A 24,976-nucleotide genomic window follows, 5' to 3' on the forward strand; every position below is an offset into this window, starting at 1 on the left:
TAAAGCTTACTGAAAAATGGGATTAAGAATAAGTTTAATGAGACATATAATTTGGTTCACAAAAGTAGTTAAGACCAGATCAATGGATGCTGAGGAAAAAAATGAAGAAAAATGAAATTCACCCTGATTTTAAACTTTATGTTCTAGAGAATCTTTACTGTGAAGACAAATTTCATAGGGATACTTTTAAAATGCAATTCTGATTCAGTATGTCTGGTATGGGGCCCCAAATGATTTCTTTCTGACGAGCTCTCTGGTGACACGAGATGCTGTAGGTGTTCACACCGCACTGAGAGTAAGCAAAGATTTAGTCAAGCCGAGAGGTAGAACGAAGAGTAATAAAACATGATCAATAATGAGGTCAACCAGTCAACAATACCAATAACCTACTGGAAAACAAATTGTTTTTCAATCACACATAAACAAAAGGCAATTTGCTTAAAATAATGAAAGAGCCTAATGGACTTAATATGCAATTTTTTTAAGGAACTGATATTTGGTAGGTGAGCCAATCTTCCAACACACAGCTACACTCCAGTGGCTCTCAACTCTGACTGCTCTTTATAATCATCTGGGGAGCCCGTGAAAACCAGAGACGCCTGAAAACCTGCCACTCCCCACCCAGATCAATTAAATCAGAATTTCTGGAGGTGAGGCCTACCTAGGTCTTAAGAGTTTTTTGTTCTCTTTTTGATGCTCCCCAAGGGATTATGATATTGAGAACAAAGTCATAGCAAAATACACAAAAGTAAACTAATCCAACCCACTTTTTGTTGTTGTCTTTTAATAAATTGAGGAGCTTGTTTGTGTGTGTGTGTGTGTGTGTGTGTGTGTGTTGGCAAAACTAAGAATACGTGAATACCCCTAAACAACCAATTAGTAAATAAAATACAGTATCATGAATTTAGGTTATAAAAACTAACCACGAAAAGTGTTAACCAGGAAAACATTTTGAAATTTACACTAGATTTTTCTTTTGTCCCTAAAATGATTAGAAATTTTTTCACCACATCAAAAAATTGGAACTGATTATATTTAGTATCATAGATCAGTGGTTCTCAAACTTTAGCATGCATCAGAATCACCTGAAGAGTTTGTTATAACAGACTTTTAGGCCTGTTCTCAGTTTCTGATTCTGTAGATCTGGGAGGAGTCCAAGAAACTGCATATCTAACAAATTCCCAGGTGATGTTGATGCTGCTGTCCAGGGACCATTTTGAGAATCACTGATAGAGAAAAAAGTTTGCAATTTTAAAAACCGCAATTTTATAGATATCCATATCCATATCCACAGATACAGTGTGGATTTCTTTTTCTGCACCTCCTCAAGACCAGCTTGGTACCAGTTATCTCCATGCTTCTGTGTCATGTGATCAACATGCAGCAAACAATAAGGAAATTCTTTGTTTTGATTCTGATCTCATCCTTAAACAAATGAGAAAAGTTTCATAAACCGTACAACTGAGTTTGTATGAGGCTTTAGGTTCTCATAGGTATATGCTTTCTTAAAAAAACTGATGTTAGATTAATGTTTTAAAATGTTTCATTAGGACTTTTTATAACTCTTTCATTGGGATTTAATTAGCAGAATACCACAATGAATGTGGAGGAAATGCAGATCAAATTATCTTCTCCCACAATGGGACAAAATCACATGTGCGGAAAACAGCTTTTCAATACACCATTTCTTAGAGAGTCTTAAGGCTTCAAAAATGTACTAGGATCACAAAAGATCATGGGATTGTTTCTCTTATTATTAATATCCTTTCTTTAATATCACTAGTTTAAGCGAATTTTTAACATTATCTACATTAACATTATAAGAGTCACAAAATAAATCCCCATGTGATATCTTAAACATGTTTTGGGACCCAAAATGTCTGGCCAAATATAACCAAAAAACAAACTTAAAATAATTCTGGATATTTCCCTATTCAGTTCCTTGCAAGTCCTGTAGAGTGAACAAGTAGCAAGCTTCCCCACTGCTGTCTCATAAAACGCTAGTCAAATCACAAAGAGAAGGTTGTTATGTAGTATCAGATAAAACAGCAACCTTATATTGTTCTCCAGAAGAGGAAGATTTTGGTAGGCAGAGAATGCATTTCTCTGATACTCCCTTACAAACAAGTAAAAATGTAGTTTTGTGGCTTCTAAGCATCTAGGATTAGACTTGATAGTCAACACAATGAAGCAGGTCTAAAGAAGTCTTTTGTATATCATTGCCATTGGTAATAGTCTTGCAAACATAATATTAATATGCTTAAATATCGGTACTTAATATATTTGTTATGAAATGATGCCAACTATATTTTAAAATATGTATTTTCATATTTTATGAAATAAATCAGAGTCCCAATTTAAAAACTAAAGATAATTGAGTCCAAACCCCCTCATTTGTAGAGAAAGGGACAAGGTCTCCAGTGGGTGGTTGCCAAGCATCACTTGGCTAGTTCATAGTTACTCATTGGCAGAGTCAGAACTAGCACTCAGGTTTCCTAGGTCCTAATCCAGTATCTCTTATCTATACCACATAAAGACTCTCCGAAGTTGCCACTGCCACATGCCAGATAACAGGCTTTTTCTTGAATTCTGGGATCCACAAAGCAAATCAGCAGTCTTTGAAAAGCCTTACTAATGACCTTCTTACACTTTTATACATAAAAACCTTTCAATTTTATACTAGATTTGAAAAATCACCGTATATTTTGGCTCTAAGGCAGACGAGTTCTATCATATAATAGGCTGCTTGTGAACGAATGGTTGGATTAATTCTTTCATTTTTTATTTTTTGGGCTGTGTTGGGTCTTTGTTGCTGCACACGGGCTTTCTCTAGTTGTGGCGAGTGGGGGGCTACTCTTCATTGCGGTGCACGGGCTTCTCATTGCAGCAGCTTCTCTTGTTGCGGAGCATGTGCTCTAGGCCCACAAGCTTCAGTAGTTGTGGCACGTGGGCTCAGTAGTTGTGGCCTGCGGGCTCTAGAGCGCAGGCTCAGTAGTTGTGGTGCACGGGCTCAGATGCTCCGCGGCATGTGGGATCTTCCCGGATCAGGGATCCAACCCACGTCCCCTGCATTGGCAGGCGTATTCTTAATCGTTGCACCACCAGGGAAGTCCCTGGATTAATTCTTGTATGTCACAGATGTTCACTAGACAAACCTCCAGGAATTCAACATGTCTGGTTCAAAGTGTCTCCCCTTCCACGCCTTGTGAGCAGAGTAGGAATAAGAGTAGGACTGCATTTATGTAGTATCAAAATGATAAGCTAAATTACTTTTACTGGTAAAAATAATGATGAGAAAGCATAAAGCAGTTGGGCTCGTATAGTGGCTGGACAACTACTATACAGGATGATTTGAATAAAATGACCAGACCCTACTCTAGTGATGGGCAGACTCTACCACCCTCCCCCAGCCCCCCAAACACACCTCTACCCACATCCTTACTGACAATTTGCAAGCCAGTCACTGGGATTTCTCTTCTGAACTCCCCACCAAAGGCAAGGACATTATCTCCAGAAAGGCAGACAAATGAAAGAGTGAGAGAGCAAAAAGAGGGAGGACAGCCAGAGGACCAGGACAGCCAGAGGAACTTGTTTCTGCAAATTTAGCATTGTTTAGAAATGTGAACAAAAAGTATACTCTGAAGCATATGCTGGTCAAAATAACAGTCACCTCTCAATGCTCTCAAGAATTATTTAAAACTGGCAAATAAGAGTCAGGCATCACTTCTTATTAATAATAGTCTTATCTAACCCATTAATTTCCTTTTTTTGAAGAGATTTCTTGAAATCTATTCTTATTCCTATTCCTATTCCTACTGCCCTGCCCAGAAGAGATGGAAGAGGAGACATTCTGAACCAGAGAACTTTGGTAAGAGGGAAAAGAACTCGGCCTGTGCTTTTGGTTAATTGATATAAAAGGTCTTATCTGGGGGGCGGGGGGAGAAGGGAGCATTTAAATGCTTCTGAAGGGCTTCCCTGGTGTTGCAGTGGTTAAGAATCTGCCTGCCAAGGCAGGGGACACAGGTTCGAGCCCTGGTCCAGGAAGATCCCACATGCCGCGGAGCGACTAAGCCCGTGCGCCACAACTACTGAGCCTGCGCTCTACAGCCCGCGAGCCACAACTACTGAAGCCCGCGCGCCTAGAGCCCGTGCTCCGCAACAAGAGAAGCCACCGCAATGAGAAGCCTGCGCACCACAAGGAAGAGTAGCCTCCGCTTGCCGCAACTAGAGAAAGCCCGCACACAGCAACAAAGACCCAACTCAGCCAAAAAAAATAATAAATAAGTTTAAAAATAAATAAATAAATAAATGCTTCTGAAGTCACAGCTTCCTAATATTTGTAATCATTCTCTTTTCCAACTACTATTCCTTGACATCAGACATATTTATATTAAAATATAAATACAAATTAAAAACTAAATAGGGCTTCCCTGGTGGCGCAGTGGTTGAGAGTCCGCCTGCCGACTCAGGGAACACGGGTTCATGCCCCGGTCCGGGAAGATCCCACATGCCGTGGAGCGGCTGGGCCCATGAGCCATGGCCGCTGAGCCTGCGTGTCCGGAGCCTGTGCTCCGCAACGGGAGAGGCCACAACAGTGAGAGGCCCACGTACTGCAAAAAAAAAAACAAAAACAAAAACAAAAAACTAAATAACCCTTAATTATCTCTGTCATTATTTCCTCTTATTAGCCTTTCTTAGAATTAGCTGTGAGTATACTTCCATCCATTAGAAGCCCCAGGTAAATTTTAAAAGAAAAATCTACTAAACCATTATAAATTTTATAATGAAGAGTTCAAAGAACTATATATAACCTTTCTACAGACCAACGTTTTTCTTCTGTTGTAACTAAATGATACAGCAGTCTATACAGAACATTTCATTTAAAAACAAAGGGAACATTTCAAGTTTGAATATGTGGTTTTGAAAAAAAACAAAAGGAAAAAAAGCATCAATATACATACAGCATTTTAGAGAATTTACCTCCTTGCCTGCTTTATGAGTCACTGAAGGTATCATTCAATTACATTTAAATATCTTACCTCTGATTAGTATGTTTGTCCAAGGCCTTATGGGGAAACTAAGAGTGAAAGTCCACACTCTAACTGCGCATACTCTTCTTAGAGGGAGAATTAACATAACTAAGTGTTCAAATATCATGGAGAAATGTAGACATGAAAGTCAAGGAAAAGCAAAAGAAACTGGGAAGCAACAGTCTGAGGTGGGACTGAGTGTAGAAACCATGAAGGATGAGAATTTGAAAGCACAGACGAAAAAAAAGTAGAACAGTTCAGGTGTGGGGTATCCTAAAGCAAATGCCTAAAGAGAGAAATGAACTCAATAAATGGAACCGTGCTGGGGATAGGAGGACGTAAACAAGGGTGATCAGAAGGCAGCCAGACAAGAGAGAGCCCTGAAAGCCAGGATTCCCATGGGAAAATGAATAGCCAGGAGCCTGGGTTCGAACATCAAATCCCCTGCAGACTGTCCTGGTGACTTCAGAGCTCTGCACCCCCAGGTCATGGTTTGTAAGATGTGACTACCTACCGGACAACAGACAACACTCAGGGGCAGAATGAGGATAAAATGACAGAATGTATGAGTCAGCAATTTGCAAAGTGCAAAAAAGCTGTATGAATGTAACATTTTACTGTTGTTCAAAGGAACTGAGAATTTCCCACATAAAGGTAGTATCTGAGATGGTAACTACATTTGCCCACCAACATTCCTCGTAAACCCCAGCCCTAAGCCAGTAGACTGTTCCTTCTTTGGGATATTGAGGATCACAGCTATTGGTTTTAATTAAACTCATGCTCAGATCAATACTATGGTTTCCTGCTATGATGCTCTAGGTTCACACAAAGCTCACATTCGCCACTGAGACACTTATCCTTTTCCTCTTTTTTTTTTTCCTTCCCCTCCACTACTGTCCTTCCTTGTCCACTCTCCATCTTGCTCTAATTCCCTGTTTCTTATTTATTTCTCCTTCCAGTTTCCCTTACTCTTGCTTTAGCTCCATTAAGATATATTCTCACAAATGTCCCTGAAGTATTTTCAAAACCAGGAAAAAACAGAGTCAGTGATTAGCATTAATATTCCTTAAAATAGTTTCACCCTTGACCTTATCCACAAATTTCACTGCCCCCCCTACCCGCCCTTCTAAGTAGACAGGCAAACCTGTTTGACTAGTTTTCCTCTAAGCCCCACTCTCCTGATTGGCTGACGAGTACAGATGAACCACAGGTACAGCAGCACGCATGCAAAGGCTATGTAAAGCACATGGCCTTCCTCAGAAGGAGAAGCCACAGCCAAGGGGCTGCAGGGCCTGTGTCATCCGCCCAGTCTCAGGGCAGCTCTCTCAAAGCAGGAAGGCAACACTACTGGATGGCTTATTCCATTGCTAGTTAAAAAAAAAAAAAAAATTCTTCCTGTCAACGCCTTCTCTTCTGAATAAGGGATATTAAGGTGGGGATGAGGTCTAGAATCAGATTAAGCCTGTATGTTACAAGCTTAGGATGGTGGATGTGACTATATTTACAATGTGGTACAGAGGTGTCTCCAAGTTTTGTTGTTGTTGTTGTGTAAGTCCATTAGGAAAGTTTGAATTTGCAAAACAGATTAACCAAAATGGGATTCCTTATATAGAGAGGTGGACTTTGAGATTGCTTTAAATAAGCAAAGTCTCTGGGCACCTTTAAAATAGGATATGCTTTAAAATCATTGTCCATATATTTTGGACTGTTGACTATTTCAAACCTATGGAAAAGTATAAAGATTAGTATAGAAAACATCTGTATACCCATCACCTATATTTTAACAGTTAAAATTTTGCCTTACTTTCAAGTGTTTTGAAAATTTTAAATTCTATAAATATTCAATTTATAAAAACTGAATTTTATACTACTTTTCAGGAACATATTATAAAAAAATACAGTATATTCGTACACTTGATTCTACTTTTTAAAGTTTTTAAATCCATGGGAACATTTTGTTTACAATAAAACAACCCACTTGAAGGAAAATCAGCCCCATGGTTATTATTAAAGCAAGTTATAGCCAATGCAATAGCTAAAATAGTATAACTCTTGAAAATGTGTCAAGTATTAAATTTCTTCAAAATAGAATTGAAAAGTGCAAAATAATTTTACACGTTTGTATTCAAAATATTCCCAAATCAAGCAAATATTTACCAAATCTGTTACAATGTAAATTTATTTAGTGGACTGGAATCCCAAAAGGTTCATTTCTGTTCTCTAAATCAAGTCAAGGGAAATTACACCTCCAATATAGTGACTGTTTCCATTATTAATAATTCAGACAAATAGCACAAAGCTATTAGCAAAATACACAGTATCACTGAAATGTTCCTAACTACACATTCTTTCTAATTCAAATGTTTTAATACTTACATAAATTTCCAACCAGAGTAGGAACTGACCTAGGCTGTCCTACATACCCTGCCATTCACAAACCCAAAGCTTCCGTTTTTGTTTGGGCTCTGCACTCCTAAATGCTGACCTCACGTCTAAGTTAATTTCAATGTGGCATTTGTCATCTCTGTAAGGGAGTCCTGAGCAGGACAGTATAGAGTCCAAAACTGAGTTGGTGAATATGTAACATGGAACTGTCAGAAGTCCTAAATTGAAAATCACCGGCACAGACCACTATGCTTTGCAAGAGTGGGACCATACACTGTGAGGGAGTTAGCGCAACAGACTGAAACTCAACTCCAAAACAGAGAGGTCCTGATAACAAAAAATGTAGCTAGAGAATTTCAGGGAAAGAACGTCATCAAAGGTTAAAAACCACATACATAATGGACTTCAGTTCACCTTAAAAATACTGAACATCTAATTTCATTTTACTCAGAAAACATTTACTGGGTGTCCTAAAAACTATGTACTATGCTACATGTTATATAAACAAATGAGGGACTTCCCTGGCGGTCCAGTGGTTAAGACTCCACACTTCCACTGCAGGGGGGCACAGGTTTGATCCCTGGTCAGGGAACTAAGATCCCGCATGCCACACTGCGCAGCAAAAAAAAAAAAAAATTATATATATATATACATATATATATATAAACAAATGATAAGCAGTGAATATTGATAAGCATGTTTTGAAACAGACTTACTAATTTGAACTAAAAAGGAATAGATATTTATAACCAATTAACCACCAATATGCCTAAAAACCAACTAGTAAACATTATGCACCATGTTCAATTGTTGATTGGTTCCCAAACCAATTCATATATGTAAATTTTTTTTCAAAATACCCATTAATTACAGGGTAAAAAAATATATACATATTAAAATAGAAATCTAATTTTAGATGTTTGTCTCTAATATAAAGCATTACTTTATCCAACTAGAGAAAATCCTAAGGAAAAAAGTAGATTTTATTTTATTTTATTTTACTTTACTTCTATTTTTGTGTGCATTGGGTCTTCGTTGCTGCACGTAGGCTTTTCTCTAGTTGCGGGGGCTACTCTTCATTGTGGTGCACAGGCTTCTCATTGTGGTGGCTTCTCTTGTTGCGGAGCACAGGCTCTAGGCGCACGGGCTTCAGTAGTTGCAGCACGTGGGCTCAGTAGTTGTGGTGCACGGGCTTAGTTGCTCTGTGGCATGTGGGATCTTCCTGGACCAGGGCTCAAACCCGTGTCCCCTGCATTGGCAGGTGGATTGTTAACCACTGCACCACCAGGGAAGCCCCAAAAGTAGATATTTTTAAATATTACTATGGTCAGCTCAATTTTTTAAGAAATCTACAAATCAATCCTTCCCCTATTACACAGGTTAACACCTGATTTCCATGGTGTTGATTTTTAAGACCCCGTGGAAATGCCTTCCATGCCTTAGACATGAAAATGCCTTCTGAATTAAACATTAAATTACACTGCGTTCAGTTTTAATATCACCTATCTTGTTTTTGTTTTCAGAGTCTTTTAAAATGAATAATCTTTGCCTTATATTATCTTAGAAACTAGAACTCACTTAAACTCACTTAAATACCAAGAAACCTTAAATAAGACGTTAAAAATGTCTAAGATTTGATTACCAGATGCTTTTAAAAAGCAACAAAGATGCTGTGGACCCTCCAGGCTGTTGGAAGCATGGCTTGTCCTGAGGAAGTTAACATCTCCCAGAGCTCCTGAGCCAACCCCGCCCCCCAGCCGAGGAACATGTTCCAATGGCTCTCTCTTTTCCCTTCAAAATTTTCAAGTGCCACTATTGTACTGGCTTCCTCCTCGAAGGCTACAAATATGATCAAGTCTCCATCTGAAACATATCTTTTAATCACCCTCCCTAAACCCTGAGAGCAAGTACTGCTGAAAGCAGCAGTCTCTACAGACCTCCCTGTGACCAAATCCAAGTTCTGTTTTCCATAAAAACAGCTAGCACTTATTGAACACAAACCAGATAACTTCCAGTCACTGAGCTTGATAGACTTTATCTCATTTGATCCTCACAGTAGCCCTGGGAGGTCACACTTTGATCTTCATTATGTAAATGAGGAAAGGGAACTAAATTCTGAGTTCAAGGTCACATAGCTAGTCAGGGGCAGAACCAGGACTGTCTGATACCCCTCATTTTAGTACTTAGCCCCTCATTGCTTGAAATTCTTTCCTCCTTCAGCTACTAAAAGTTACTCTCCCCTAATTTTCCTCCCGACTTTCACTCTGTACCTTTTCCTTCTTTACTGCTCCCTATATCTCTAGCCAACAATTTGATTTTAGAATAGCCCCAGGCCTCTTTTTTCATCTTACTCTCTGAACCTGCCTTAGAAGATTTACTGACTTTTTTTTTTTTTGCAACCACCTAAATGTTGAAAATGGCTAAAGCAGTCAGTCTATCCACCCATCCATTAATCTATCCATTTATCTACCTACCTATCTAGCCCAGACCTCTCTGCTCAGAAGTTCTGTGCAATGATCCATGGGACACTCATCTCCAGCTGGATTTTCTATAAGCACTTCATATTCTGCATGTCCAAAGCTGAGCTCTATCATCCTTGGTCCTCAAATCGGCTTCTCCTTTAAAGTCCCTATCCCATCCTCCCACACGACCCACCATCTAACCAGTCACCTAATCTGAGAGATTCTACCACCTTAACATCTGTGTGACCAAAGTCTCTTCTTCATCTCACTGCCACAACTTTGATGTAAGTTCCTCAACTTCTCTTAGCAAGATCACCCCAATACCTTCTAATCTGTTATTCCTGTCTCACACCTCAGATCCATCCTTCTAGACTGCTGTGAGAGTTGTGTTTTCACCACTCCTTTGTTTAAAACAACCTTGAAGAGAAAATGGTCCACACACCTTAGGATGGCAAACAGTCCTCCATGATCTTGCCCCTGTCTACACTGACTCCTCTGTTGTTGCCTTCACTATGAAGCCTCTTTAGTCTCTGTCCCCACGTAGAACTGGCCACTTCCAAATGCCTGTTCAGGGCACTCTGCATTTCTCTATCAAAGCACTCAAGAACATATAGCACTATTTTGTACTTATTGAAGCCAACTTGTTTTCTATCTATCTAATCCTCTTAAACCTAGGGTCCTCCCATGGTCTTATGTGTCTGCATATCCCCAGTGTACAGGACCATAGTGCCCAGTGCATAGTATGCTTTTAATAAGTATTTGTTGAAAAAAAGAAGGATGTTTGTGAAATGCTTTAGATTAGGAAGATATAATTATCACCGTTTTCAACACTAAATTAAACAACTTTATTCAAACTCATTTGATTATGTAACCCCATACGTGGTTATGCAAAGTAATACTGAAATGATTCACCTAGCTTCAAGTATGGGCACCAGGCTTATCAAATCACACTTCTTATTCCTAGCGTCCAGAGTAGAGAAATAGTGCGAACATTACATACAGCTAGTCAATTTCAATGGCAGAAAGCAGGATGTAAAATATCATCGTACACGTATTCCTCAACAAAGACAATCTGGGCCTACCATAAGAAAAGTTAACTTTTTTTAAAGCCTGCTTCAATTTCTTGGAAAAGCAAAGATCTTCCAGAAGACTGAATGTCTGAAATCAAGACACCCTTCTAAAGATCTCATATACAAAATTTTCTATTAAAAAAACACATTAAAACCATTTACATAGAAGTCACCCTTCTAGGAACCTCAGCCATTGAGCTCACTATCTAGCCCAGAAACAAAGGATGAGAACAGCAAGTACGTGTCACAAATTACGCAGGCTTTATACTCGAGCAATAGCCCACATCATTTCAGGAAAAAAAAAGAAATTAAAAAGACAACAGATAATAGAGCAGCAGGGCCCGCTCACAGCCTGACAGCAGCAGAAAGTGATAGCTGATAACAGAAAGAGGACCCAGAAAAACCATTAAAAAAAAGAATAGTACTTCTGTCCCCAATCTAGTATTTCAACCAGGCAGGCTGAGGCCATTTACTATAAACAAAAACAGCTCTATACACCTCAAGGAATAGCACTATTCAATTCTTTATGAATTCATGTTCATAAAGACAGTCCAACAAAAAAAAATAATTTACATCCTGGGGAGCAAGTAGGAGTGTAATATTTAGAAATTACTTGTTTTAATAGCTAACTTTTTAAAGTGTCAGTAATTAATGGTGTGAGGGGTCAGCTATTTTGAAAATGTGCTTATGTAAATAAGTAATAACCCAGATAGTGTCAAATAAATGAGATATTATGACATATTGCAAAAACAATCAAAAGTTCTTACTCTCCTGGTGTACTTTGGAAATCTAATGTGAATTAAACAGCATCAAGTCAATATTATCTTATAAATAAGCATAAGCACATAAATAACTTTGAAAAACGGTCTGACAATTGAGAGTGTGGTTATTTTCTTCCTTTGCCATCAATATTTACATGGTAATTAAGCTGATAATTATTCATAAGGTACCATGAAATGTTTTAAGTAATTTAAATCAAATGTGAACTGTCAAACTCTTTACACGCAAAAAAGATTTTACAAAAAATAAATTTTTTTACAAATATTTTTTACTCCATTGGTTTACTTATTCTAATATGCACACCAGGCATTAGTACAACAAGCATAAAGCTCTGGAAATTTTAGACTTAAAAAGAGTTTGAATCTCTACAGTAGTATTATCAAGAGAGAGTCACAAGTACAGTTTTTACTCAGTTATGCCCAAGCTACTAATACACTGCCAAGCTATTACTAAATGTCACAGAAGTATGCTTCACTGTAGTTTTTAAACTCTGCTATAGCACTAAATCACACAAGATGTCAACCTTACCTTGTGGGTGACAGGCAAATCAAATAGCACTTGAGTGTTTCCCTCTAGAATTATCTAGAATAGTTGCCGAACAGAAACATTCCAAAAGCAATTATCTCAAACTGCCTGGAGATAGTTTCCATAAGAGAAAACTAGTCCACTGTTTCTCTCTGAGACAGAAAAAATAGTCTGGTTTATGATCTAATTCAATTAACGCAAAGTTCGGATTCCCTCACTATACAATATTGATGTGCATGACTCTTCCATTAATTTAAAACTCTCCAGGGAATAAAATGTGATTACTCCTAACACTATTAACATACCAATTAAAAAGCACTTCCTAGCCTTCCTTCAAGTGGCCTTTTTTTCTGGGAGTAAGTGGAAATAAAGCACACCAATTACACCAATTCCGAGTGGAGACTTATTTTTTCTTTGAACATGAAATTATCATAAATAGAAACAACAGCACACTTGGCATCTAGCCAAACTACAACACCTTCATGTCATTAATCTTAAACAATTCATTGTACGAGATGACAGCCCAAGGGAAACCGAAAGTTTTTAGAGTAGTGTTTTTCCTATCGTTTCTGGATGGAACCCACTTGAAATAAAAGGCTACCTCTATTGCTAACACTGGTTCATAATGCAGGTTACTCGAGTGCTACCCACTCCTCCCCCTTGTGATACGCCCTCTCCCCCGTGAGAATGACTAGTTAACACAATCTAGCCTTCCGAGTTAGAGTACTTTCAGAAGTTCTCTCACTTTCTGCCCTCCTTACCGCCCCCACCCCCACCCCTTGGGGTTGCTTTTCGGCGACGGGAACCAGAGGTACAGGTACCGAGGTGGTGCTTTCCCTAAGGAAGTGCTGCAGAGTGGCACGTTCCCCGTACTCAACTTCATAAACCCTCCATTAAACCAGCGAATTTACACATACAGATTGAGTAACCCCCTCGCCACGCGTGACTGTCCTTTTGCCCTGTCGCATTCCGATGCGGTTTGCCTCATACAACTCCAAACCACGCATCCCAGGCCCCCTCGCCGCTCCTCCAGCCCGTGGAAGGCGCCCTACTTCCTGCAGCGCGTCCTTCTCTCGCCTCCTAACCCGCACACGCTTCTCTAAAGCAAGGGCACGCCATATGGTTCCCGCATCCGCGCGGAGACCCTGCCACCACTCTCCGTTCCCGGGGGTCGCACAGGCTTGTGGGCACTGAAAGGTCCCTGTGTCTGTGCGTCTGCGTGTGTAGCCCCAAAACACGCGCTACCCCCAATGCACCCAGGTCTAGTTCCCCCTCAGGGAGAGGACGAAGTAGAGGAGAGTTGCAGAGTTTCCCAAGCACCTCCCGGGCTCCCATCCCTGGCTGGCGGCGGGGGCTCCGCGGTGCCCATGGCTCCGGGGTCAAGTGCAAGGTCCTTGGCCAGATCCACGCCGGGTTATCCCCTCTCTCAGCCTGCACGCACGAAACGCGAGAGGACCCTCAAACGGGCGCCATACGGCAGGGAAAGGAGCACGGGCGCGAGCGGGGCAGCAAGGAAAGATCTCCTTTACACCCCTCCGCCCCACACCCTACCCACCCCCAACCTCTTACCCCCTCAGTCCAACCCCATCTGCACTTTCTGATGCCTACCCCCCACCCCTGGGTCGCAGCCATCCTCCCAGCACTCACCTCCGGGAGCAAACAACGCCCCTCTCCTCTTGGCGCCCCGCCCCCCTTCCGCCCGCTGGAGCGGCGTGGTCCGTCCGTTTACCTCCGCTCTTGGCTGCTGAGCGTGAGTTTGAGTGTGTCTCCGCCGCGAAATTGTATCCGGGGACAGAAGGGACCTGTTTGTGTGCTGGATCAGGTGTCGCCGCCTTCGGTGGCTTGGGGTCGTGAGGAAGGCTGCAGAGTTAGTGTGTTAGCTTAGGACTAGCTCTCGGGTCTCACAATTGACGGCAAAGCTGTAACCGTGTCCTCCCTCGGGTCCGCGGCTCGCCTGCTCTTCCGCGGCTCTCCGCGGGCGGACGCGCGCCCCCCCCTCGGCCCCGCCCCGCCCCGCCCCGCCTCGTGCGCGGCTAGCTGAGCTGGAGCGCGCCCCTCTCCTCCTGCGCCTGGCTCAGCGGGGCACGACGCGGGCAGCCACGCGCTCAGTCTCGCTTCAGACGCCTGGGGCTGCGAGCGCCGCCTGCTCCTTCGGCTGGGGCATTGATGCGGACGCGCCTTCGTGCCACGCGCTCGCGGGCTGAGCGAGGGCTTAGAGTCCTGGAACTGGGATGCTCGCGAGCGGAGCGGCGGTCGGCGGACGGGCTGCGACGCTCGCGAGCCCTCCGGTGCTCGAGCTCGTAACCCTGGAACCGGCACGTGGCCCCGCCCCCTGTTCCCCCAGCGAGGCGTGCCCTGTGCCCTCTCTGGCACCTCCCGTCTGGTCCCCGTGCCCGCCTTTTTTCATCACACCAGCACCGCGCGAATCCGCGTGGTGTGGTGGTAGTGCGCCTTCTCTCCCTTCCCAGCTTCCTAGTCTGCCTCAGTCCTCCCGCATCCATTAAAAAGTCAAACTTGGGCTAGGAGGTGGAGGAAATACGCGAAGGAAAGGGGGTGAGGGGCACTTAGGTGATCAAGCCACCTGCCTCGTGAATTGGAAAGCGTTCGAAAACACGAGTTTGGGGATCACGGAGAAAAGAAATTGGGTTGCTGCGCTCGCTAACATCCCTCCTCGCAGGCATGTGCTGAAAGGGCCATTTATGCTTTGCTTGGTTGAGTCTGTGGCGACTTTATCCTGACTAATCTTTGTTTGCCAACAGCAGATCCTCGCCAAGTTGGCGTCCCAGCCAGGAAGCACCTTTGCGTACCCAGGCCTGCTGGAGCGGCCCTCCCCGTGGCGCCTCAGACCCGATAGCCCAAGCGCCTTTAAGAGTCTGACCCTAGGGTGCGAGCTTCCTGGGAACCAGGAAAATCGAATAGTGTTGTTGGCTTTTCCTTTGAGCATGATTGGTAATGTATTCGATAAATATATATACGACATAACTTTCAGAAAAGCAAAAATCATGTCGGGTGTAAGCTCCAGAAGCTAAGATGCCGCCACTGCACGTGCACGTTATACGTTTAATCACTGGAATTGGGAAAAATGCCAAGTCAGGCCATCCTTTTCTTGCTCCAAACCGAATTTCAAAAGTAGATTGGGACTTTTCGCTCTTAGAAAAGGAAACGGAAATTATGTTTTATTGTGTATAATATTACTTAATGTTAAATGGGGGAAAAATCTAACATACACTGTTATTCTCATTTTACTTATGACTCTATGTTTAATAAGTGCAGGGTCCGAAGTCCATATACTAAAGAATGTTCACCGATAGACTTCCAAATGTGGATTTCAGAAAAGAATGTGCTTACTTTCTTTGCAGATCAGAAATTTGAAATATTGTGAAAAGCACAGGGGATATTTTTTCAGCCTTTGTACCTAATCCAAGGAGATTACTGTCCTCTATTTTTTATTTAATTTCATTAGAAAAACCTAAAATGTGAACATAGGTAACAATCTGACATAAGAGAATTTAAGCATTTACTTTGAAAGCTCTGTTCTCTCAAGTGTCAAGCTTCAAGCATTTGTTCAAGCAATTGCAAGCTCTTTGTTGCATAATGCATTTGTAAATTCATGGTCAAAAAAGATTACTAGAAATTAAGTGAAAACGTTAAATTTTATTGTGTGAAAAATTTTTTTAAATCTGTGTCACATTTCTTTGCTTATAAAGTCATGTACACTGATCATTGTATAAGATTTTGGCAGACTTTTGGGAAGAAAATGCGTTGCTCTATTATGTGTGGATATGTCTATGTCTGTTGTTTCTTTGGTTTCTCTGTTGCCTCCCACATTCTTTATATAATGATTATCGAATTTCTCACAGCTCTGCACACAAAGGACATCCCATAATTTAAAACAAGTTAAGTCAGTCATTGTATAAATAGTTCAATTGCATTTTGGGAGCTTGAAAGTATAAAGAAAATTGGCGAGTGTCTCTCTCTTTTTTAAAAAATCTACCAGCACTTAGCACTTCATATTATTGACTGAATGGCTGGATAAAGTAAATAATGAAAGCATTTGCTCCTTCTCTTGAAGGTAGAGTGCGTATTTTTCATATTTAATCCATCTTCCAAGCTCCCATCCAGATTCACACAAAATTCTGCCTATCAGCTTTAGTTTATAGAATGTTGAATTGAACAGCATATCTGTAGTAAGGAAGTTCTAGCCAATGTGAAATGTAATATTAAAATTCCCTCATTATTTCGGTAGACCAAGTGTATCAGTATACTGATAATTTTTTAATTTTTAATTTTAATTTAAAAATTTAATTTACAAATTTTTAATTTTAATTTAAAAATTTAATTTACAAATTTTTAATTTTTAAAAAATGCTTTTGGTTCTTGAGTCAGTTGGGCCCATATGATTTTATTGGGAGATAAACAATAACTTATGAGAAATACTAGCTTAGCCTGGTGATTATTAACCATGAACTCTGGGACTTTAATCAGTTATAAATGGTACAGTTTTATATCATTTGCCTTGTAACATAGACCATGTAGTATAGAATACAGCAGAATGGATTTAAGTTTAATCATGGGGAGAAATATGGGTGGCTGTACATTCCAAAACCCCTTTGCTAATAGTCCCAAATATCTGAATATATTGCAGTGGGGTACCTTATGACTGGAAACATCACTGACTTCACAAACTAGGCCTTTGAGCTCTGCTTAGTTCCCAAGAAATGTGATTATCTACTTTGGACCTCTGAGGAGCATAGAGAGTCTAAATGCACACAAAAAGTCTTCAGGCCTAATTTGATGCTGCTCTCCATAATAATAATAATGATTATTATGGCTCCTACTTGAGTTTTCAAAGTGTAATTCCAGGCACAATGCTAAGTTAATGAGTGATCTCATTTAATCTTCATAAAAATCCTGGAGGTAGGTACTATTATTTTTTCCTGTTGAAGACAAAGTAGCAGAAGTTTGGGGAGTCAAACTGGAAAGTGGCAAAACTGAGAACTGAATTGAATTCTGAGTCTAAGATCATGCCCGGAGCCACTAGTCTATTCAGACTAGATGGCATAGTGGAGTTCAAGTCTTGGTCAGAGAAAATGTTGAAGTACCTAAATCCAACCTGACTATTTGGGGAACCCTTGGAATTTAAAAAGCACATAAACCCAGTCTGCCTTGCTGTGTCTCCTCTTTTACCCCAGAACAGCTGCTAAATAGGCAAGTCACAGTACAAAGGTACCTAGTGATGAGAGGGGCTTAATTTTCTGTGTATCCAGTTTAAAACTGTTGCAATTATTTTGTTTAATTCCTGTTTCCTGTAGACTCTGACTTACTGTAAGAACACTAAACCTGAGGGCAAGCAGAATGAAGATCATACACAAAGTCCATAAGATAAAAATAGGCAGATTATCTTCACCTTCACTTTCACCTTCACTTCATCTTCACCTTCTCCTTTTGGCTCTTTCCTTTTTCCTTTTCCATCATCTCTTATTTTCTTGCAGACATCAGCTTCTTGCTTTCGGTTTCAACTATACACTCTACTTAGTTCCATATCCCATTTTTTTTAATACGTGCAAATATTTTCATTTTTGTACGTTTTAATATATGTAGTTGTTTTCATTTTTCATCTTAATTCTGATTTATTATGCATTATAGGTTTCTTTAGAAAATGTTGATCTATGGATCAAATTGTAACAGAAGGATTGGAGAAACAAAGAGGGATTTCTAGAATTGTGGAAGTGATGGATAACTACTTGATTCTCATCAAAAGATACATTTTTTGAATTGTCTAAAGGAATACCTGATATAAAGGGCAAGCCAAAAAAAAAAAAAACTTGTATTTTTAATCATTTTGGTTACATGATTATAGACATCACTAGCTTAGACATCACTAGCTTATTCTATATGTCCTTCTAAAGCAATATTTCTTTTCATGATTAGAAAATGTCATCAGTAAAACTTTACTCTCTAATCTAGTACCCAGTAAGTTAAATCTTTTAAAATAATGTCTAAAACTTCATGATGAACCCTGTTCAGAGTTAGTTGTGGGAAACTATGGAGATAGAATATCTGTCTTAAGGCCTTTGGCCTTTCAGAACTGGAAAGTTTGCTATCCTGGATTCTTATGTAGCCCTGTGTTGAGTCTCTGTCAGTGATACCAGCCAAGATTTTAAAAGAGAAGAGGTGGTACTACATGACATCACACATAGATAAGCCTGGGTCCGCAACAGCTTCCTTTCCCACCCATTTTGCGGGTGTTACATAGTACAGCCTTTCTATGTTCAGCCTGTGGTGCCTCCTGGGAATAAAGAGCTTCATAATATATTACAATTTATAACATCATAATTTATTTGCCCTAAATACCCTGCAAACTCAAGGCAATACCAACTAATTCTAATATTCCAGCACTAGGTGAATGAGGTCATGTTTACCATATCTGCTTTATACTTTCATAGATACCAATCTTCATTTTTTTTATTAATCACCCTTGTACAGTGGCTCTCAGATCCACTGAACATAATTCTAAAATATCAAAACTTTATGACCTAGATTACATCCCCCAGTACCATGGTCTGTGTGCTTCCCTAAGTAAATGTTAATTTATCTGCCTAGTCAACTTGCATTTATTGGGAAAGTTAAAGAAGACCCCCAGAATCCACAATTTTTTTTAGAATTATACACTCTGCCTTTTAAAATAAAGAACTAATTGTATTATTTTCAGAAAAGAAATAAAGGTCTTGCCCTGGCAGATTGGTATTAGCAAAATTTTGTGACTCGTTTCATATGGTTATCTTAAAATCATGGTGCTTAAATAGTCACTTTCTCAGGTCAGGCTTTAACTCCCAGATGAAACTATTAAGTATATTTTTGTTCATAAGTGTCAGGCCTAAGCCTGACCCTCCCAAGGTATGCAAAGAAAGTAGGTTTCTGTATCAGTGAAAAACAATAAACACTAAGGACTTTGACCCTAGTGTTCAGATCATTGTTACCTGTGTGTATTTGATTTTATGGTTGGAATCCTGTTTTGAATATCTCTTTTCTTGCCTTGTTTTTCATTCACTGGCTGTGTAATAAATAAACTGTCTGATGGAATATCCCATCCAAAGGGCAAGCCATGTAGGAAAAAACCTAGTCAGTGACAGCACTATTTCTATAGAGGACATCAAGATTGAGTGGGTCTTTCCAGGGTATAATTAGAAGTTGAGGTTCTTGCTGTAAAGCAGATGTAGACTACTTTTACAATTGTTTTTAAAAATGTGATGGCTAATTTTTAAATGCCCCAGTTATATTGACCAATTCCCTATCCTTTCACACCAAAAATAATTCTCTCTACCAATCCATCTTCCCCAAACCATTTGGATAAATACTTCTTTACCATTAAAACATACCCAGGGTTTCAGAAACTTGTCCTAACCCTGATAAGGTAGAAATTTTTGATGGAGTAAGATGGCTTCATATGTTTATGCTTTTACAAAACCTTTCTGTTTCAAACACAAATTTATGCCTGATAAAATATAAAAGGCTAAAACACACCAATTAGATAGACATAGAGGAAGTGAGAAACAAGGTAAACATCTTCCTGAACTAGTAATAGAACAGAAATGCAAAGCAGGAGGCCAAGCTGGGGCCAAGAGTTGTGTCTTCTGGGACTGGACACTGATGCATCGATGGTGGTTTGGGGACTAAAGGTGCTTGTAGCAGACAGACCCCAGGGTAACCCCATGATTCTCACCTCCTGACATCATGCTCTCTGTAATTCCCTCCTTTTGTGTGTGTGGGTGGGACCTTGACTTGCTTCTGGCCACTAGAATATGGCCTTTATGTAGTTAAGGCCCCAAATCTGGTAATGTAGAATTAATCAAAAGCTAGATTATTCTGTGTGGGTAGGACTTTAAGGGTATCAGGTGAAAGCCCTTAAAAGAAGTAGAGGGTCCTTCTTGAGAGGAGAGACTCTCCTTGCAGGCTTGAGGAAATAAGCGGCCATATGGGGGAAGTCCTCGTGGCAAAGAACTGAGAGCAGCTTCTAGGCCCTAAGAGTGGCTTCCAAGCAACAGCCAGCAAGAAGTTGGGGTCCTAAGTCATACAGCTGCAGGGGAATGAATTCTGCAAACAACTGAATGAGCTTTGAAGTATATTCTTCCCCAGTCAAAAGGCAACCTGGCCAACACCTGGCATGTAGCCTTGAGAATCCCTGGTTATAAGACCCAGGTAACCGATGCTCATATCCCTGACCCATGACTGTGAGATGAAAAATGTGTCTTGTTTCAGTCTGCTGGGTTTGTGGTAATGTGTGATATAGCAATAGATAACTAATTCAGTACTCCATACAGGAAGAGGAACCAAGGGCTGGACCAGAACTCCCACAAATGTGAATGGAGTCTGAATGAAAAGGCTAGAAACCTAGCTACATAGAAAACAGTGGTTATAGGGGGTGTGAGGACTGAAAACTAGGAATCAAATCAAGTTGCTAGCTGACTCTAGTTGCATGGACCTTTGGTGTCTTCAATATCTCCCCACAGCAGGAGACTTAAAATGCCGTTATAGAACTTGGTTCTGGATTGGTGGCTCAGGAGTGCCAGGTGAAGGCAATCACAGGCACCTGAAAACTATTAGATGAGAAAGGCGAGACCAGGATAAAAAGTTGTCCCTCTCCAGTCAGGATAAAATATATACTAAAATCCAAAGACAAACGAAGAACTCTAAGGTTAAAAAAAGGCAAACAAAAACTGCTTTGCTCCAAGCATGAATTCTTTGTAAATTATGTTAATTTATGGAATCATCTGACAATGACTTTAAAATACATTTAATAAAGAAATAGCATCTATTAAAAACCAAAATTAAAAATTCATTCTGAATCTATAAGGCAAAAACATCTCAAGAAAAGTTTGGACATGCAAAAGGAAATAGAAATCTTAAAAATTCATTGTAAGGAATAAATTCTATACATCTGTGAAGAGAAATTAGTAGATCTGAAGATTGTTCTGAGAAATTCACTCAGGATGGAGGAGAGAAAAACATACACGTATACGTGCGCACCAACATTAAGAGACCTAGAGAATGCATTAACTCAATTATACATGTAACTGGAGTTTCAGAAGAAAAGAAAGGATGAAATATCAAAATAAATTTTGATAGCTGAGAATTTTCCAGAACTGAAGAAAGATTAGATTGTCATATCTTAATCCTTAACTGGTGTCTGGTTGTTACTAGACAGAGCAAATAGCACCCACCAGAAGTAATGATTGAACCCTGAGGGGACTTTGAAAAATTTTAAATTCTCAGGCCCCATCCTAGATCCACAAAATTATAAATACAGAAATATATTTTTAAAAATCTCCAGTATTCTTCAAAGCTCATAACCCTAGTCTAATCATGAAAAAAGCATCAGGTAACCTCCAATAGAGGGACATTCTACAAAATACTTGGTATTTCTCAAAAGCGTAAAAGTCTTGGAAAAATAAAGTCTAAGAAACTACTACAGCAGACAGGAGCCTACAGAAACATGATGACTAAATGTAATGTATGCTGGATGGGGTCCTGAAACAGAAAAAGGACATTAGGGGCTTCCCTGGTGGCGCAGTGTTTGAGAGTCCGCCTGCCGATGCAGGGCACACGGGTTCGTGCCCCGGTCTGGGAGGATCCCACATGCCGCGGAGCAGCTGGGCCCGTGAGCCATGGCCGCTGAGCCTGTGCGTCCGGAGCCTGTGCTTCGCAACGGGAGAGGCCACAGCAGTGAGAGGCCCGCGTACCGCAAAAAAAAAAAAAAAAAAAAGAAAAAAAGAAAAAGGACATTAGATAAAAAATAAGAAAATCTGAATAAAGCATGGACTTTAGTTAATAATCATGTATTAGTATTGGTTCATTATTTGTAACAAATGTACCATATTAATATGTTAATACTATGGAGAAATGGACATGCAGTGTATAAAACCTTGATGTACTATTTTAGCAAGCTTTTTGTAAGTCTAAAATTATTCAAAAATTTTAAAAATCATTAAAAATAAAAGCTCCCAATTTTATTTTGATCAGCCAGATTTCAGAATTAATCAATTGTTTTACTCTTTTATATTATAGGTGAGAAAACTGAGGCAATTTGATTGTAAGCATTTGTGTAGTTCTAATAATTTTTAGAGATAATAGAAGTGTTAAAATTATGATTGGTGTAAATTATGATTGCAAGTTTCTTTGAAATATCTTAGAATTAACCCTGATTTGGATTCTGTAGTTATAACTGAAAAATAGCCATATAATAATTGTAGCTAATTACAACAAATGCTTATTTTTTTAGGAATGTTGGCACTCAAGAAAATTATTTTAAAGTCCATCAGAAAGAATGGACATAGGAGAATATCCATTTGTGAAAACTAATAACCTGTAAGTGTATTGCACAGAGTTGTGCTGATGTTCAATCTAATCATATGTATAAAGCTGTAATTATGTCCTAGAACATATAAAACAAGAAAAAATTTTCAATTTCAAAAATGCACCATAAATAATATTCAACTTTAAACAACTCATTCAATAAATATATATTAAACATCTACTACTGTAATATAATTAAAATTATATTTAAATTTTTTTTTTTTTTTTTTTTTTTTTGTGGTATGTGGGCCTCTCACTGTTGTGGCCTCTCCCATTGTGGAGCACAGGCTCTGGACGTGCAGGCTCAGCGGCCATGGCTCACGGGCCCAGCCGCTCCGCGGCATGTGGGATCTTCCCGGACTGGGGCACGAACCCATGTCCCCTGCATCGGCAGGCGTACTCTCAACCACTGCGCCACCAGGGAAGCCCTATATTTAAAATTTTAAAAGCATAGCCTTGACCCAGTTTGGAGGTCCTGGCTAGAATCTGGTCAGTTTTCGTTCCTGAGTAGCTGATTAAGGACAAATTATGCCCACTTCTGTTATCAGGCTCCCACATTCCCTCATCACTATGCACCAGGCCTACTCTCCCCAGGGTAACAACTAGGGACAGGTCCTTTGCCCCAGAGCCTTCAGAATTATTCAAATTAAACAAATGCTTATTTTTAAAACCATTAAAATGGTAATGAAAAGTGGAGTTGATTGCAGAATCAGCTCCCATTAATAGTATTAAAGTTTGTTCCTAAAATATTTTTCCTGCACCATGCTAGCATTCATGCAGTGTACATAAAGTTAATGAAGAAGCATGCATTCTTAAAACAATAAGAAATTCTTTCTTCCTCTTTTCTCTTTTAGTCCCCTCCACTTAAGTATTTCCTTAAAGCATTCCACCTTTCTTCACACCCACTTTCTGGTCGTTTCATAGAAGAGAGGGATTCTGTTAATAAAAGCATAAGACCATTAACTAACTCTTGCAAAGGAAACCATTAGTGTCTGTAATATCACACAAGATCATTAAGACATAGACAGGAGACATTTGTTAGCCTTGGTTTTCATTAATTAATAAAAATACCTGAAAATCCTTTAATGCTTCATTATTGAGTTTCAAATGATCCCTTCAAAGCTTGGGTGAAGTGGCAATAAGAGCTGTGTTAATTTATAGGATCTGTAAATAACCGTAAATAGCAGAGAAAATCATTAACTCACAATGCCTAATCAAGTAACATAAATTAATGAAACAGACTGTTTAAACAAAAATACCAGAACTTAGACATTCAAATAAATCATTTCCTACCAAGCCCTTACCTTGGGAAACTGTGTAACTGTCTACAGTAGCTATTAGTCAAGGAAAGCTAGAACTAATCTTGAAAAGTTGCCATCAGGGCCTGTGGCACAATTCTCAGGAGCATTTTCAATAATGAGAAATCTTTGTCTTTTGTGAATGAATTTGCTTGTTGGAAATAAATGCTATTCTGAGCCAAGCAAACCTGGTGAACTGGATCAAGTCAAGATGGTAAAGTCATATTTTGGTAAAAAAAAATAATAATAATAACATGATTATTAAGAAACAACTTATGTAAAGGGAAAATCAAAATGAAGTTGGGGGCCTCCCTGGTGGTGCAGTGGTTGAGAGTCCGCCTGCAGATGCAGGGGACACAGGTTCGTGCCCCGGTCCGGGAAGATCCCACATGCCGCAGAGCACTAGGCCCGTGAGTCATGGCCGCTGAGCCTGCGCGTCCGGAGCCTGTGCTCCGCAACAGGAGAGGCCACAACAGTGAGAGGCCCGCGTACCGCAAAAAAAAAAAAAAAAAAATGAAGTTGGTATTGCTAGGAGAGTTCTCTTAAAATGGAGTTGGGAGGCCCCTGAGAAAGGGTGACTTATGCACATCTCAGAGTCTGACTTTTTGACCACTTATTTTCCTAATGAAGGCATCCAGAACATCTGTCAGAAACTCGAGATACTTTCAGATCCTTATCCTAAAATTACTCATGATTCCTTAAGGAGAAATATTTCCTGACTCGTGTCAGAGTCGATCACAATTCTTGCCAGACAACCTCAATCATGTGGCTTTTGTCTGTATAAGACCCTGACTTTTTCTCTTCTCCTGAACATTCTTTCAATTTTACCCAAATCTGTGTTTCTCACATTGCAATACTTAAGACCCCACATAAAGCTCTTTGGTTCTTTGCAGCCTCGATACTGATTGCTGTTTGAAACTTACATGTTTACTGTGGCTTGTTAACCTGCTCTAAAAACAGTTCCAACTGGGAAATTTCAAATCTACTTTGAGAAATAGAAACAGAGTTGAAGGGCATCCCAAAGCATAGCTGAAGGACAACTGTGTTTTTAGGCAGTTACATTTGAAAGTATT

General features: G+C 39.9%; 1 protein-coding gene across 1 annotated transcript in view; it reads right to left on the reverse strand.

Moving 5' to 3' along the window:
- The window catches only part of UGT8 (UDP glycosyltransferase 8), an 88,552-nt gene extending 74,361 nt beyond the window's left edge, over positions 1–14,191 (reverse strand). Inside the window, exon 1 of the mRNA XM_082610913.1 lies at positions 13,900–14,191. The gene's annotated coding sequence lies outside the window, so the exon portion shown is untranslated. The remainder of the gene's footprint in view (positions 1–13,899) is intronic.
- Positions 14,192–24,976: the final 10,785 nt, after the last annotated feature.

Source organism: Mesoplodon mirus, assembly GCF_964341445.2.
Source record: "Mesoplodon mirus genome assembly, chromosome: 2".
NCBI classification, from domain to species: Eukaryota; Metazoa; Chordata; class Mammalia; order Artiodactyla; family Ziphiidae; genus Mesoplodon; species Mesoplodon mirus.